Here is a 12,617-nt window from a genome sequence, read left to right as displayed (position 1 = left end):
TTGGAATTTCATTTTGATTAGTATTTCTTTCTGCAGTCCTTTTCCAAGTTCTTTGGTTACCCATTGCCTTGGTATGCTTGAGGACTACAACTCCACATTTAAACAAGGACATTGGTCATCACTCTGACATGTACACATTGCAGTGCATAACAGCCCCGATTTTCGGCATTTGCACTGGCGTGTTGTGCATTGTTTTTTACAGGCACACCTGATCATTTCCAGGCAACTTTCAGGTATTGGGTTCTGTGACATAAGAATGGGCTGTAGTCCTGAATCACCATCTTTCCATCCCATGTCCAAGGGTGAAGGAAGCTCAGGTGTGGCATAGTGAGCATTTCTCCAAACCATTGCCTGGTAGTGTACTCTCAGCAGATGGAAGTGGAGCGCATCGCTTGTAGGCGGCATTGCTTCTGGTTTACCTGTCCTGGAGAAAAGTATATGCCTTGCTGCATCAACAGAGTCTGTTTTATGCACATCATATATTCTGCAGACAAAAGCCTCTGAAGATCTTTGAGTCTCCTCCGTGAGATCACCAATTCCGAGGTTGCTGAGCAATTGATGGTGCATTTTCCAGACTTTCCATGATGTACTTTTGGTGTGACTTGCAATGTATGATGTGGTATCACAACCAGTTAGTGCATGAAATGCTACAAGGCTTGGTGCTGAATCCTTTGGCAGTTTGTTAAAAACAGCATCAATTGGTATATATTGTGGCTTCCTTGTGGTACCAGACAACAGCCAGAGTTTTTTACATGCTACGTGTGGGAAATGGGAAACGAGAATCACAAGTACATCAGTGTCTCTAGATGACACGACTACTGTGTCTGACTGGCAGTGCACTGCATGTAATACCAATCGGGTATCTGCCTCTTCGTGTGTGGCTCTCAGATGAGTCAGGTTGGTTGTTGCTTTTGATGACCTAACCTCCGTCTCTTCGTCTCTGAACCCACCAGCAACTACTATCTCTTTATCATCCGGTGCCTGAGCACATAGTTCTTCAGAGAGTAGATTGGCAAGATCAGCTTTGTTGTCAGGGAGGGACAGGAAATTGGTCCAGTTTTTTGGAAGAGGCACATCACGACCCTCAACAAGTCGTCTGATTGGTTGAGCTGCTTTTGTGCGTCGTGTCCTGGTAGCACCCTTGATGGTCTCTTCTCTGTATCTGTCAAACACAACGTCTATCCTTTTATAGTAACATCCTGCTTTCAACACTGCTCTGACAAATGTGTCGGCCAGATCCCCAAATGTTACTGCTTTGTCTGGCTTTCCAAGGGCAACCACAAGTGCCTGTCCATCTATGATGAGACAAGATGACATGTCGGGAAGTTCAATAGCCTCAGGACAGACTATGTCTTCAGTTAACTTATTTACTAATACAGACTTGTTTCCAGTGCGAAGTGTCCCATTCATTTCAGCAAGGGATATGGGAACTGGCAGAAGCTCGTGTTTTAGGACAGCTGGTAAGTCAACTGGACGACCTGCCTCATAGGCCGTAACAAGGCGTTTGAGAATGTTTCGGTCAGCCTTTATGACAGTTCTGTTGTCTTTGATTTTAGGATTTTTGGCCACTTCATACAGAGATGCAAATGTTTTAGCTTTGCTCTTATGTAGGGTTGCATGGATTGGACTTAAACCCTTTTCAAAACCTGTACTCTCTGTATGTAAAAAAGGCGAACAAATGCACATTGCACAATAAAGAAGAAAAAGATCTATTTAAAAATCGTCAAAAAAGATATCGTGATGTATATGTGAATCGATTTTTTCTCCCACCCCTAATGTTACATGAATGTTTCATAACTGGTATGGCCCTTTGAGGATATACCACCTCTGTTGACACATGTATTTTTGATAATTCCTCCCCCCAAATCTAGCCCTGTCACAGCAGTCACTCCCCAGCATCCATTGCCCTATGATAGCTTGTTAGCTAGCTAGCTAGCTAGAAAGTAGGGGGATTTATGCTGCCACAGGGCTATGTTTGGGTTGGAATTATAAGAAATAAACTTGTATCAACAGAGGTGGTCATCTTTAGGGCACAACTGGAAGAAAAAAAAACTAGCTAGCTGTTTTTTTCCCCTCCAAAACTGTTAGCTAACTGTTAGCTAGTTTTCTCCCAGTTGCTAGCCATCTCAATATCATTGAAATACACAATTTTGACCCACTATGGTTGAAAAAGTATCATTTTGGATAAATAGGGTTAACAAGCTCAATCAATAACTAAGGAATATTGACATTTTTTGTCTAAAAAAATCAAAAAGCAGGAAACTTACCAAAGCGTGTGAAACTGTTACGATCCTCTTTGCTGTTAATTCACCTCAGGCAAAGGGTCCTCAGCGATGGGACTGACCATGCTATGTACTGATCTAAATATTCAACTTGGTACGTTTCATGGTGGTCTCTTTTTGAATATTTTTCCCTATTCACCTGGGTTTTTCCCGTCTTAGAATTTAGAGAACAAATGCTTAATTTGCAAAAAAAAAAAAAAAAAAAACATGAAATCTCAGACAACTTGCAATGGATTTTTTTCTTTGTTATCATATAATATGGTGTACATCATATGTCATATCAACAGGGAAAATTTCAGAGTAACTTTTATTTAATATTTATGTCGGCCTTAAAAAATGACACAAATAATGCTTAATTTCACCTTAAAAGTTGGTATTTTGCATATATATATACATAAAAAAGGCACTGAGCCTCCACTATATCCTTGTTTGACCCTTGACTATCGATCTAGAAACTTAATTTCCTCATCTTGATTGCCTACTTACAAAAAAAACTAGGAGGAAATGGTCCAATAACTGTGCAAGATGGGCAATTTGGCGGCCATTTTAATATGCAAATTAGAAGGTCAAAACCTCAAAATTTCACCCGGGTACCGGTTTTTTTGGACTCAGCACCCTTGAAATATGTAAGGTAGGCCGGTTCCCGACTTGTACCCATAAATGCTCCTTACTTCTTATAAAAGGCCTTTTTTCTGAAATCCGTCTAGACTAATAGTTCTACTGGAGTCACAAGGTTTGGTTGGCCAAAAACCCAAATACCATCTGTCTGGGAGTTGGTGCATCAGTCAAACAATGGTACCTTAAAATGTCTCAAAGAGATAAAACAAACATTGTATGTACAAAGAGGCAAACTACTAATGTGATCACTTCATTTCAAACTTCACAAAGGTATGAGCTCCTGCAGAGCTGTGAGAATAGTCCTGCAGCGTAACACAACACTCGGAAGTAGCACATCTTAATGCAAACTAAATAAAGGGTAGACTGCTCATAGACCATCGCTCTTACATAGATTACCTACAAGAGCTGAACACTTCCCCTGGGCAGCAACACCGAGAACACAACAGAACCAGCAGTACGCAGAACATGGATACCACCCAGTGGCAACTTGGCCATTTGTTACAGAAGGTAGCAAGTTGATAATGTGGCGCTGAACACAATGGACAGACCATCTGGGGCGAATGAAGTGTTCAATCATGGTCATGGACACACAGTATAGTTAGCCCGGTGCAGACCTGTTGTATCTGCCTTACATTTTCCTCATTTGGTTCCTAAAAATGATCATTGGATGGAAACTAATGTATAACATCCTACGGAGGAATAACAAGCCCCCAGGAAGTGCTCCGGACTTTGAGAAAATATTCGTAGTGGTCAAACGATCCTACAATTTCCGTATCAGTCCGTGACATCGCCCGCCCCAGAAAGACTTTTCCCCACTTGACTTACATTGGGAAACAGACATCTGTAAATCAGTGGATAATTTTTTGGGACCAAATAATCTACCCAGTATGAACCCTTTTATAGCCCTTATTAAACACAGTAGGTCCTTAAAGTTGTAAAATGCACTAAAAGCTGAATCCAGATTTATTTTCTCTCTCTGTTCAATCTACTGAGCCAACAGCGGGAGATCGGGGGCGGGGCTTAAGGAGAAGCTCAAGTGCGCACTCGCTATGCTCTTAACAGCCAGGCATGATGGGTAATTTGTGACGTTTTGTGAGACATCGGATATTTAGACAATGATGAAAAATCTGAATAACTTCAGCTAACTACATCACAGAGGTACAGCAGTTATTGTTCCTCATAATTCACTATCTCTCAACTGTCTATCTTTAAAGAAGATATTAAAAGGCTTTCAGGTTTAAATGCAGTACACCACCTGACCCACGCGGGGGGGGGTCCAGACACATTCTGTGTAAAGTCTCTAAAAAGCTATAGCGAATTGTCCCTCTTTACTATTTCCTCTGACGGTGTTAATGAATGTAGTGTAGTGCTTCACCATGTAAAACGTGTGTCTACCTTCCTGGCTAAATAAAGGATAAACTAAATAATAAATAACTCTTGGCTTGTCAACCCTCTTTCCCCATTCAGCAGCACTTTTGTGTTCCCATTGATTGACTGCTTTCAAGCACGGTCAGTAACTGAGCGGTATTAGAGTAATGTATTGATACTGCGTGATGTGTCACCTAATACATTCTAGGGCTGTTGGAACGAATTTCGGTATTCGAATGTAATTCGAATTTGTAAAAAATGAATACTAATCGAATGTAAAAATTCGAATGGGTTTTTTAAATAAAAACTTTTTTTTTTTTTTTTTTTAATTGTTGACTATCTTTAGCGAAGGTGTGATAGGCCTAACAAATCGCTTGTCACTCTTAATGCACAATCTAAAAATGGCGGCCAGCGGTGCGGAGACGGAGATCACCACTCCTGCCAATTTTAGAAGTAATGTGTGGAACTTTTTTGGTTTCCCATCACGAAATGGACAAATAATTAGTAAAAAGACAGTTTTCTGCAAGATTTGTAAAGTTGAAATGACCTACCACTCCACCACGAGCAACCTGAGGACACACCTGTTAACAATACACCCTGGTAAGCTAAGCGAACAGTCTGAGGGCAATCAACCACCGCTGAAGCAGGCAAGGATTAGCGCTTTTTTGCCTCCCTCCTCATCACGGGGTTTACCCGCTGCCCGCCAAGCATCGATTACGGACAAGTTGACACGATTTATCTGCAAAGACATGAGACCAATTAACATCTCTCAGGGGTCTGGTTTTAAAGACTTTGTCTACGAGCTTGAGCCAAGGTACACGATTCCTAGCCGCGCAACCATCACAGACAGAGTTGTGAAACTATATGATACCACTAAAGACAACAAACGATTAGTGGACAAAAAATCGCCCTGACCACAGATGGCTGGACGTCACTAGCCACTGAGGCATATGTGACTGTCACCGCACACTTTATAAACGAAGAATGGGAACTGAAAGATGTCCTTCTCAAAACAATTGAAGCCCCGAAAAGCCACACTGCCGAGAACGTAGCCAAATACATCGGAAACATACTTGACGAGTATAAAGTGGATCGGGAGTCTGTGCTTTCTATTACCACGGACAACGCGGCTAACTATGTTAATGCCGTAGAGAGGCATCTGCAGGCCGTTAATGTCCCTTGTATGGCTCACACTATCAACCTGGCTGTGAGGAAGGGTTTGGCGGTGCGAGCCATTGAAAGTCCTGTCAACAGACTAAAGGCCACAGCACTACATTTCAATAAGTCAACCACAGATAGCTACCAACTGGAATCTAAGCAGAAGCTGCTTGGAGTAAAACCTGCCAAGCTAATAAACGACTGTGCTACCAGATGGAACAGCACGTACGACATGGTGTGTCGAGCAGCTGAGCAGCAAGCTCCTGTAGCAGCGGTCATCATGGAGAAAAAACTAGGTCATCTCGAACTGAGTACGAGCGAGTGGACCCTTTTTGGAGCAAGTGAGTAATATAAATATGAATGTGGTATTGGCCTAATAATGGGATATATTGTTTAATTAGTAATACTCAAGAGATGTTATGCAAAGCTAGAACGTTAACAGTATTACAGTTTATCTAACGGTACACTTAGCTTGGTATCCCCGAAGCTAGCTAGCCATAACATTCTAATGTAGCCTATTTGTTTTCCAGGTGAGAGCTGTGCTTAAGCCTTTCAAAACAGCCACTGAGGCGTTATCGACCGACCGATTCCCAACAGCATCAGCTGTTCTCCCTCTTAAGTATGTGCTTTTGTCACATCTCAAACCATCCATCGGCGATTCGGCAGCACTCAATGACATGAAAACTAAGATCTCAACGGATCTCGAGAAGCGATACAATCCTAACAAAGACGCATTCATGCTGCTAAATACCTCCAGCTACCTCGACCCGCGTTTCCATCGGCTCATACACCTGGACCGAGACCAACAGCAGGAGGTACGTGAGAGAGTAAAATCGGAGCTGATGGTGATTGCGGAGGATTGCGGAGGCTATGAGGAAGACGGGGAGGTAGCAGCCATGGCGAAGGGGACACAGGAGAAAACAGCTCTCGGTGCTATGGGCGATCTTTTTGGGAATGTTTACCAAGGCGCAGAGTCCACAGACGCATCGGGTAGGCCTACCGTGGACATTGGCAATGTGTTGCAACAAGAGATGCTTATCTATGAGAGTGAGACGCCGCTACCCACCGACAGCGATCCATTGTCGTGGTGGAAAGCATCAGGGTCTAAGTACTCCCACATTGCCCAGCTGGCACGACGGTACTTGAGCATCCCAGGCAGCTCGGTTAGAGCAGAAAGGGTTTTCTCCACGGCGGGGATTATAGTTAATAAAAAACGCTCTGCACTCGATCCAGAGAACGTTGATCGGCTTGTTTTTTTGGCGAACAACCTTTAGACCAAATCTTGTTTATGTTTAGTTCTAGTTGGTTACTATATTGCCTGGCCTTGCCTATAGCCTAATTCTACCCTTAGCGCACTTAAACAGTGCACTTACTGTTATTCTGTTTCATACGAGAAGAGAACTGTTGACAATGTTCATTAAAGTTGACAACTTTATTCATTTTGTGTCTAAGCTTTATCCTTATTTACTTAGCAAGACAGCTATCACCTGGTAATTACATGTTTATTAGTAATACTGAAATGCCCTCTAGTGGACATAATGTAAAACAAGTCAACTACGATGTCATAGTGGCAGTGGCAATTCATAAGCCCGTTTTTACAGTGTGTGTAGATGGATAAATAGTACATATTAATAAGTCAAAATTGACCATTAAATATTCGAATATAATTTGAATTTAAAAAATAATAATGAATGAAATTCGAATGGGATAATAGAGGAAATTGACAGCCCTAATACATTCATGTTTGATTATGGATCTTCCTCCCTACTGTCCCAACAGCAATCCTCAAAATATCCTTTTTAAATCCTTAAAAACATTGATGAAATTATTTCTCAGAAAAATGATCTGGAAATTCATTTTAAATTTGACTCAATAGATAATTCAATAATGGTAAATATAAGTTAGGACGCACATAGGTGTGTCCTGCTGCTCTAAAAGCCGAGTCCCTGTACCCGAGAACATCCCTGATATCCTCGGTTCAGAGATTCAGAACAACACGGCAGCCATCACTGAAGATACTGCATTGTAAAAAATGTGATTTCTAAACTTCCGATAACATTTATAACTGACGCCTTTGTCTTTAGTAAGGCATCTTTAATTATTTAAAAAAGAAAAAGAAATGTTGCTCCAAACATAACATAACCCGGAACATCCTTTCCATGAAGTCAGAGAAGACATTCTTCCAACCCTGTCGAAGAATCCCTCTGAGATGAGGTGTTACAGTGCGTAGTGAGGAACCAGTCTGAGCACAGCTTCCTGAACAAACTATTCATTACCTCTGCCTGCCCAGTCCTAACATGTTCCAACACACCCTCCCACTCTGCCTCCAGCTAAACTTTCCACACAAACCCCCAATACCGGCATTAAACAACTGTTTCGGTAGAAACACAACAAACCGTGTTCACACTCAGCTCTTTGTGTTCCCTATCTTTCTTTGATGGAGCATCACTGTCAGTCATATGGAGGGCCTGCTGCTGCTACACCTAAAATAATGCCATCACATACTGAGTGGACTACGCCCAGAGAGAAACCCCAACAGGAGAGGAGGGATTTACAAAGCTACTGTTCCCAGGTGCTCTTAATCCTTCGTTTTCCTACAGATGTGGGAGAAAGTAGGATTTATTAAAGCGTATTAAACATACTGTGACACATAATGTGCATCCCCATCAATTCAAGTCATTTAGACAAATGATGGCTAGCCACTGATCCAATGGACGGGTCTGCAACTGTGTCATAGCCTACATGCTCAAACATGTATGATGAGATCTGAAGGATTCCGGGGAAATGATCATTTTCAAAAAGTACTCTCTTTGGCTTTTCAACATGTTATAACGATTCAGAAGTATTTATATTACTCCATATCTTGAGTGTTCATTCCGTTTACAGGAGACCCTAAAGATTTAAGTAATCATTGAAAAAGCTTTTTCAAAGTAGAGGGACAAACAATTGAAAACACATTGAATTAAAGCTACCTATCAACAACTAATGGAACCTTTTTTGTTTTTAAGTACCAGAGCTGACTAAACAGCGGGTTTAACAGAAGCATTAGAGCTTTAGGGAGGCGGATGTGCTGGAGGCCTGTTGTATTGGGCTACAAGTCATCAGCCAGCTGCTCATGTTTGCTCCTTCTGTTAGCCGGTCTGCACCGCGCTTTGTTTCCAACTCAACAGTGAGTATATTGCAGCAGAAAGCAACCTATCACACAAAGGGCTTTTTATATATAGCAGCTTAAAACATGTGGCTTAATTCATGACTTTCTAATGTGTGAAGAATACCAGACAATCAGACGCTACCTGAGTGAGACTTCAGCCACAGGGCACAGAGAGGAGCGGATCCAGGTTCTCATGTTGTATCATTTTAAACATTGAAACATGTATTTGTTCAGCTTTGTTTCTCAGAAATGTTGCAGTGACTGGGACCAAGAATTGGGAAGAATCGAGTGCCAGTTTTTCCGGACTCGTGTCACGACTTGGACACAAACTCAAACTTGTGAATTGTCACGCACGATGACGTGAACTCATACTCGCACATTGACGCACGGTATTGGACTCGAGCTAGTTTTGTCTCGAGTCCGGATGAACTCTGCCCCAGGTGTGGGCACCTGCAAGGCACCCCGACTATGCCCAGCCTTAAGATGTCCAGAGACACACACCTCCCCCCCACATCGTGCTGTACGCTTTCACAGAAAGAGCAGTGCAAGATGCTCTTTCTGTGAAAGGACTTTTGAGCAAACGGTTTTTTCTATTTGTAAAGTGGCTCTCGAGCTCTGGAGGCAACCTTGACACTAATAATAATAACAATAATAATAAGCTTTGTATAGCACATTTCATAAAAGAATTGCAGCCCAAAGTGCTTCACAGCAGTTGAGAGCAGACTAATTAGTATGAAATACAGAATAAAAGAAGATTAGGATAAAAGCAATTTAGACAATAACAAATATTGATAGATAGGAACCAAGCCGAAAGCTAGATTTAAACTGATGTATCCACTCAGATGAACACATTAAAGTGGGGACAACACTGCTGTGACGGTCAGACGGGATGCACTGCAGACCACTTCCTCGCTGCAGAGATGCAGATCTTACAGATGTCTGGCATCACTGTGATAACACCACTTGGTTTTCTTTCACTGGATTTGCAAAAAGTCATCCCCATTTGGTCGATTTTCTAAAAGTTAAATGACCAAAAAACGCACGCCTGCCGCCTTCCTTACAGCCTAAGCTGTAAAGTGCTGCGGGAAACCCTCCAGGTACCAGCTGCATCCCAGACAGCCAGGGGCCACTCAGCCCTGCGGGGCCCACAGAGCCTGCATATCCTCACCCAGGGCTGTGTTGTCCATGACTCACCTACTGTGCTCAAAAACTACATTTTGGGGCTTTGTTTCAGTGAAAGCTCATTGAAGATTGGCAAGTCCAGAGCTTCAGACTTCAGTGTTATCTCAATACTTTACTGTAGGATATCAAGTGGTGTTGAATTTCAATAGTTTTAATGCAGTTATTGTATCAAGTATACAACTGTTAATGTTCTGTTCCAAGACATAAAAAACACTTTGTTATTTGAAGTATAAGAATTGAGAAAGGAGTTATATGACATCATGACAAAATGGCATTTTTACAGCCTGGCGTTTCACTTCTTGGAATGGATTTTACACTGTACAAATCAAGTGGTGTTTATTTGTGAAGACTGACTTGCAAACAAACAAAGTAAGTGTGTAAGTATCATAAACGTTTGTTTCCCACAGAGCTTATTTTTGATATATCAAAGATCCAATGGCTTTTTGTTGAGGGGTCCAGTGTGAGGCTAACTCCAGTCCTTCAAAAACACGTCACTCTGCAGCACTACAGACTCGCCTTCATACACAATCAGGAACTCTGTGAAAACCACCCAAGGGCCTTCCTCTTAATTATCAAGTGTTATCTCAGACATCAGTAATATGCTCTCAGGGCAGGCGGGGGCTGGGCCTAAAGATCAGCACTAATTGGCTCTCTCCTGGAGAACAGAAATGAACACGTCAGCCGTCAGAGAGGGGAATGTCGCTGAGGGGAAATCAGCTTTTTAAAGTCACCTCACTCTCAACACGCCGCTCCACAGCCTTCAGATTCCCCAAGGATTCCAATTATTGAGATGAAAAACTGTGACTCATGATACAAGCACAAAAAAATGTGCATAGTCAGACAGTTTGTGATGTAATGTGAGTTACGCCTAAGGTTCCAGGACAATATCACCTGGACATGGATTGGAGTCTGCCCCAATTTGCTGTTCAAATGCTGAAAAAAGGCCATGTGTACAAGTAGGGTCAAGGAGGAAGGGGATCTTTCCTTAGTACTACTATCATATTCAATTCCCCCCGTGTTCCATAAAGTTATCTTTAAATCTAAAGGACACTGGCATAACATTCACTGAAACATCCTTCTACAGGAAGAAGTGAGCAGAGTTTTTTGCATCGAAGTTTATATTAACTCTGGAAGGTTTTCATGGGAACACAATTCTACATTATTTTTGGACATGGCCAGGTGAATTGTAGAAGTTTGCATTTCAAATTGGATAAAGTCTGACTATGCAAAGGAAGTGAATGGAACAAGAGCTCATAGAAAACGGTTTTCCAGACACATTCCGAAGTTTGTGGTGCTCGCTGACATCGGCTTGCCATGTCAGAGGGTCAAGGCTGAAACTTCTGCGTTCTTTACACCACCTGTTATTATTGTTCTTTTTACAAAGAAGAGGTGCAGAGGACATGAATCTGTGCTCGACCCTCAGTGATTCACTCATCACTCAGCTGTCACAGGTACAATTATCACTGTAATGCTGCTGTTTGGTTCCATACTCATCCTCAGAACTGTAGTGAATTATATGAAATCATAACCAAATCAATGTACCCATCAGATGCAGACATTTGCTCCTGTCCACAAACCTAGATAGAAGACTTCCAGGTCTTAGTATCTATAAAAGAGAAGTCACTTCACTAAAGTCGGGAGCATCTGACCTGAATTCAACCCCGGCTGTGAAGGATAAAGACAAACTGTCCTGACAGGCTCAGCACAGTTTGGACCGCAGCATGAATGTGACCCACAGCCTGTTTGGTAAGGAAACCAAGAAACAGCATGTAGAGATATTGATGTTATCATGACTGAGTAAACCCAAACGTTCTAGAAAACAGGGCACCACTTACAAATATCATTAAAATCACGTGACACCTGATCAAAGGTTAGGTAAACATGACAGAACCTGGCCAAGCACACGGAGTCAACTTCAGAATGTGACCTTCTCGTGCAGGTTCTACATTCAGTGGGTTTGGAAGGTTCTCACTCAAACATGACACCACTTTCTGCTGTTCATTAAGAGTGATCAGCACTGCAGGAGAACCCAGTGATGCTGTTATTGCACCAGTTATTATTCTTCACTCAACAGCAACAGGGAGCTGGAAAGCGCAGATTAGAGCTAAGGCTACAGAACGTGTGATCCGGATCGACAGGCAGGGCTCATGTAAACAGTGTGATTGATCATCTGACAGCCAAAGCGTCCAACCCGGAGCCAAAACATCAGATTGACAATGATTTACAGCGATGACTACATGGTTGCTCCACCGCAAATGTTATTAATAACAGTTATTAAAAATACAAATAACAGATGTTGCACCGCCGTGTCAGCAGATGGTGTTGTTAAATGAAGAACTGAAAAGCAGCGGAAAAGAAATAAGAAGTCAGCAGCAGCTCGTCGGTGATTCCAACTAGCATGCTAACAACTAGCTTAGCTCTGTAAAGCAACAGTGTCACCAGACTGTCGCTGATGCTAGCACAGCTATCGCTAGCTTTCTGTCTAACCTGCGTTAATGAACCGACCAGTGACCTGGCCGTTCGTCATCCATCCCCTGTGGTGCAAGTATGTGTTGCCCAGTCGATAAGAGAGTACGAACCCCACTCCCGTAAACACTGGATAACTGGGACCTGTGATAACAGCTAGCTGCCGAGGCTACGGCAGCTAACTTCTCATTACGCAGATATACAGTGTCAGAAATACCAAATATGTCAGTGGTTTAGGACTCACCTGTATTCGTTCTCAACAGACACCAATCCGAATAAAGGAATGAGTGATAACCAGCTTCAATGTTTGGAGTTAAAAGTGAACTTCAGCACATCGCTGCTCAGTACGCCATCTTGGATCTGCTGGATACTTGGACTCAACCAAATGTGGC

At 42.3% G+C, this 12,617-nt stretch overlaps 1 protein-coding gene across 1 annotated transcript in view; it reads right to left on the bottom strand.

Moving 5' to 3' along the window:
• Nucleotides 1-12,617, bottom strand: part of ndst2a (N-deacetylase/N-sulfotransferase (heparan glucosaminyl) 2a) — a 27,466-nt gene extending 14,849 nt beyond the window's left edge. The window contains exon 1 of the mRNA XM_063874498.1: nucleotides 12,470-12,617. The gene's annotated coding sequence lies outside the window, so the exon portion shown is untranslated. The remainder of the gene's footprint in view (nucleotides 1-12,469) is intronic.

The sequence above is a fragment of the Eleginops maclovinus genome, chromosome 22 (genome assembly GCF_036324505.1).
Source record: "Eleginops maclovinus isolate JMC-PN-2008 ecotype Puerto Natales chromosome 22, JC_Emac_rtc_rv5, whole genome shotgun sequence".
NCBI classification, from domain to species: domain Eukaryota; kingdom Metazoa; phylum Chordata; class Actinopteri; order Perciformes; family Eleginopidae; genus Eleginops; species Eleginops maclovinus.
This window is presented reverse-complemented; position numbering and strand designations above follow the sequence as displayed.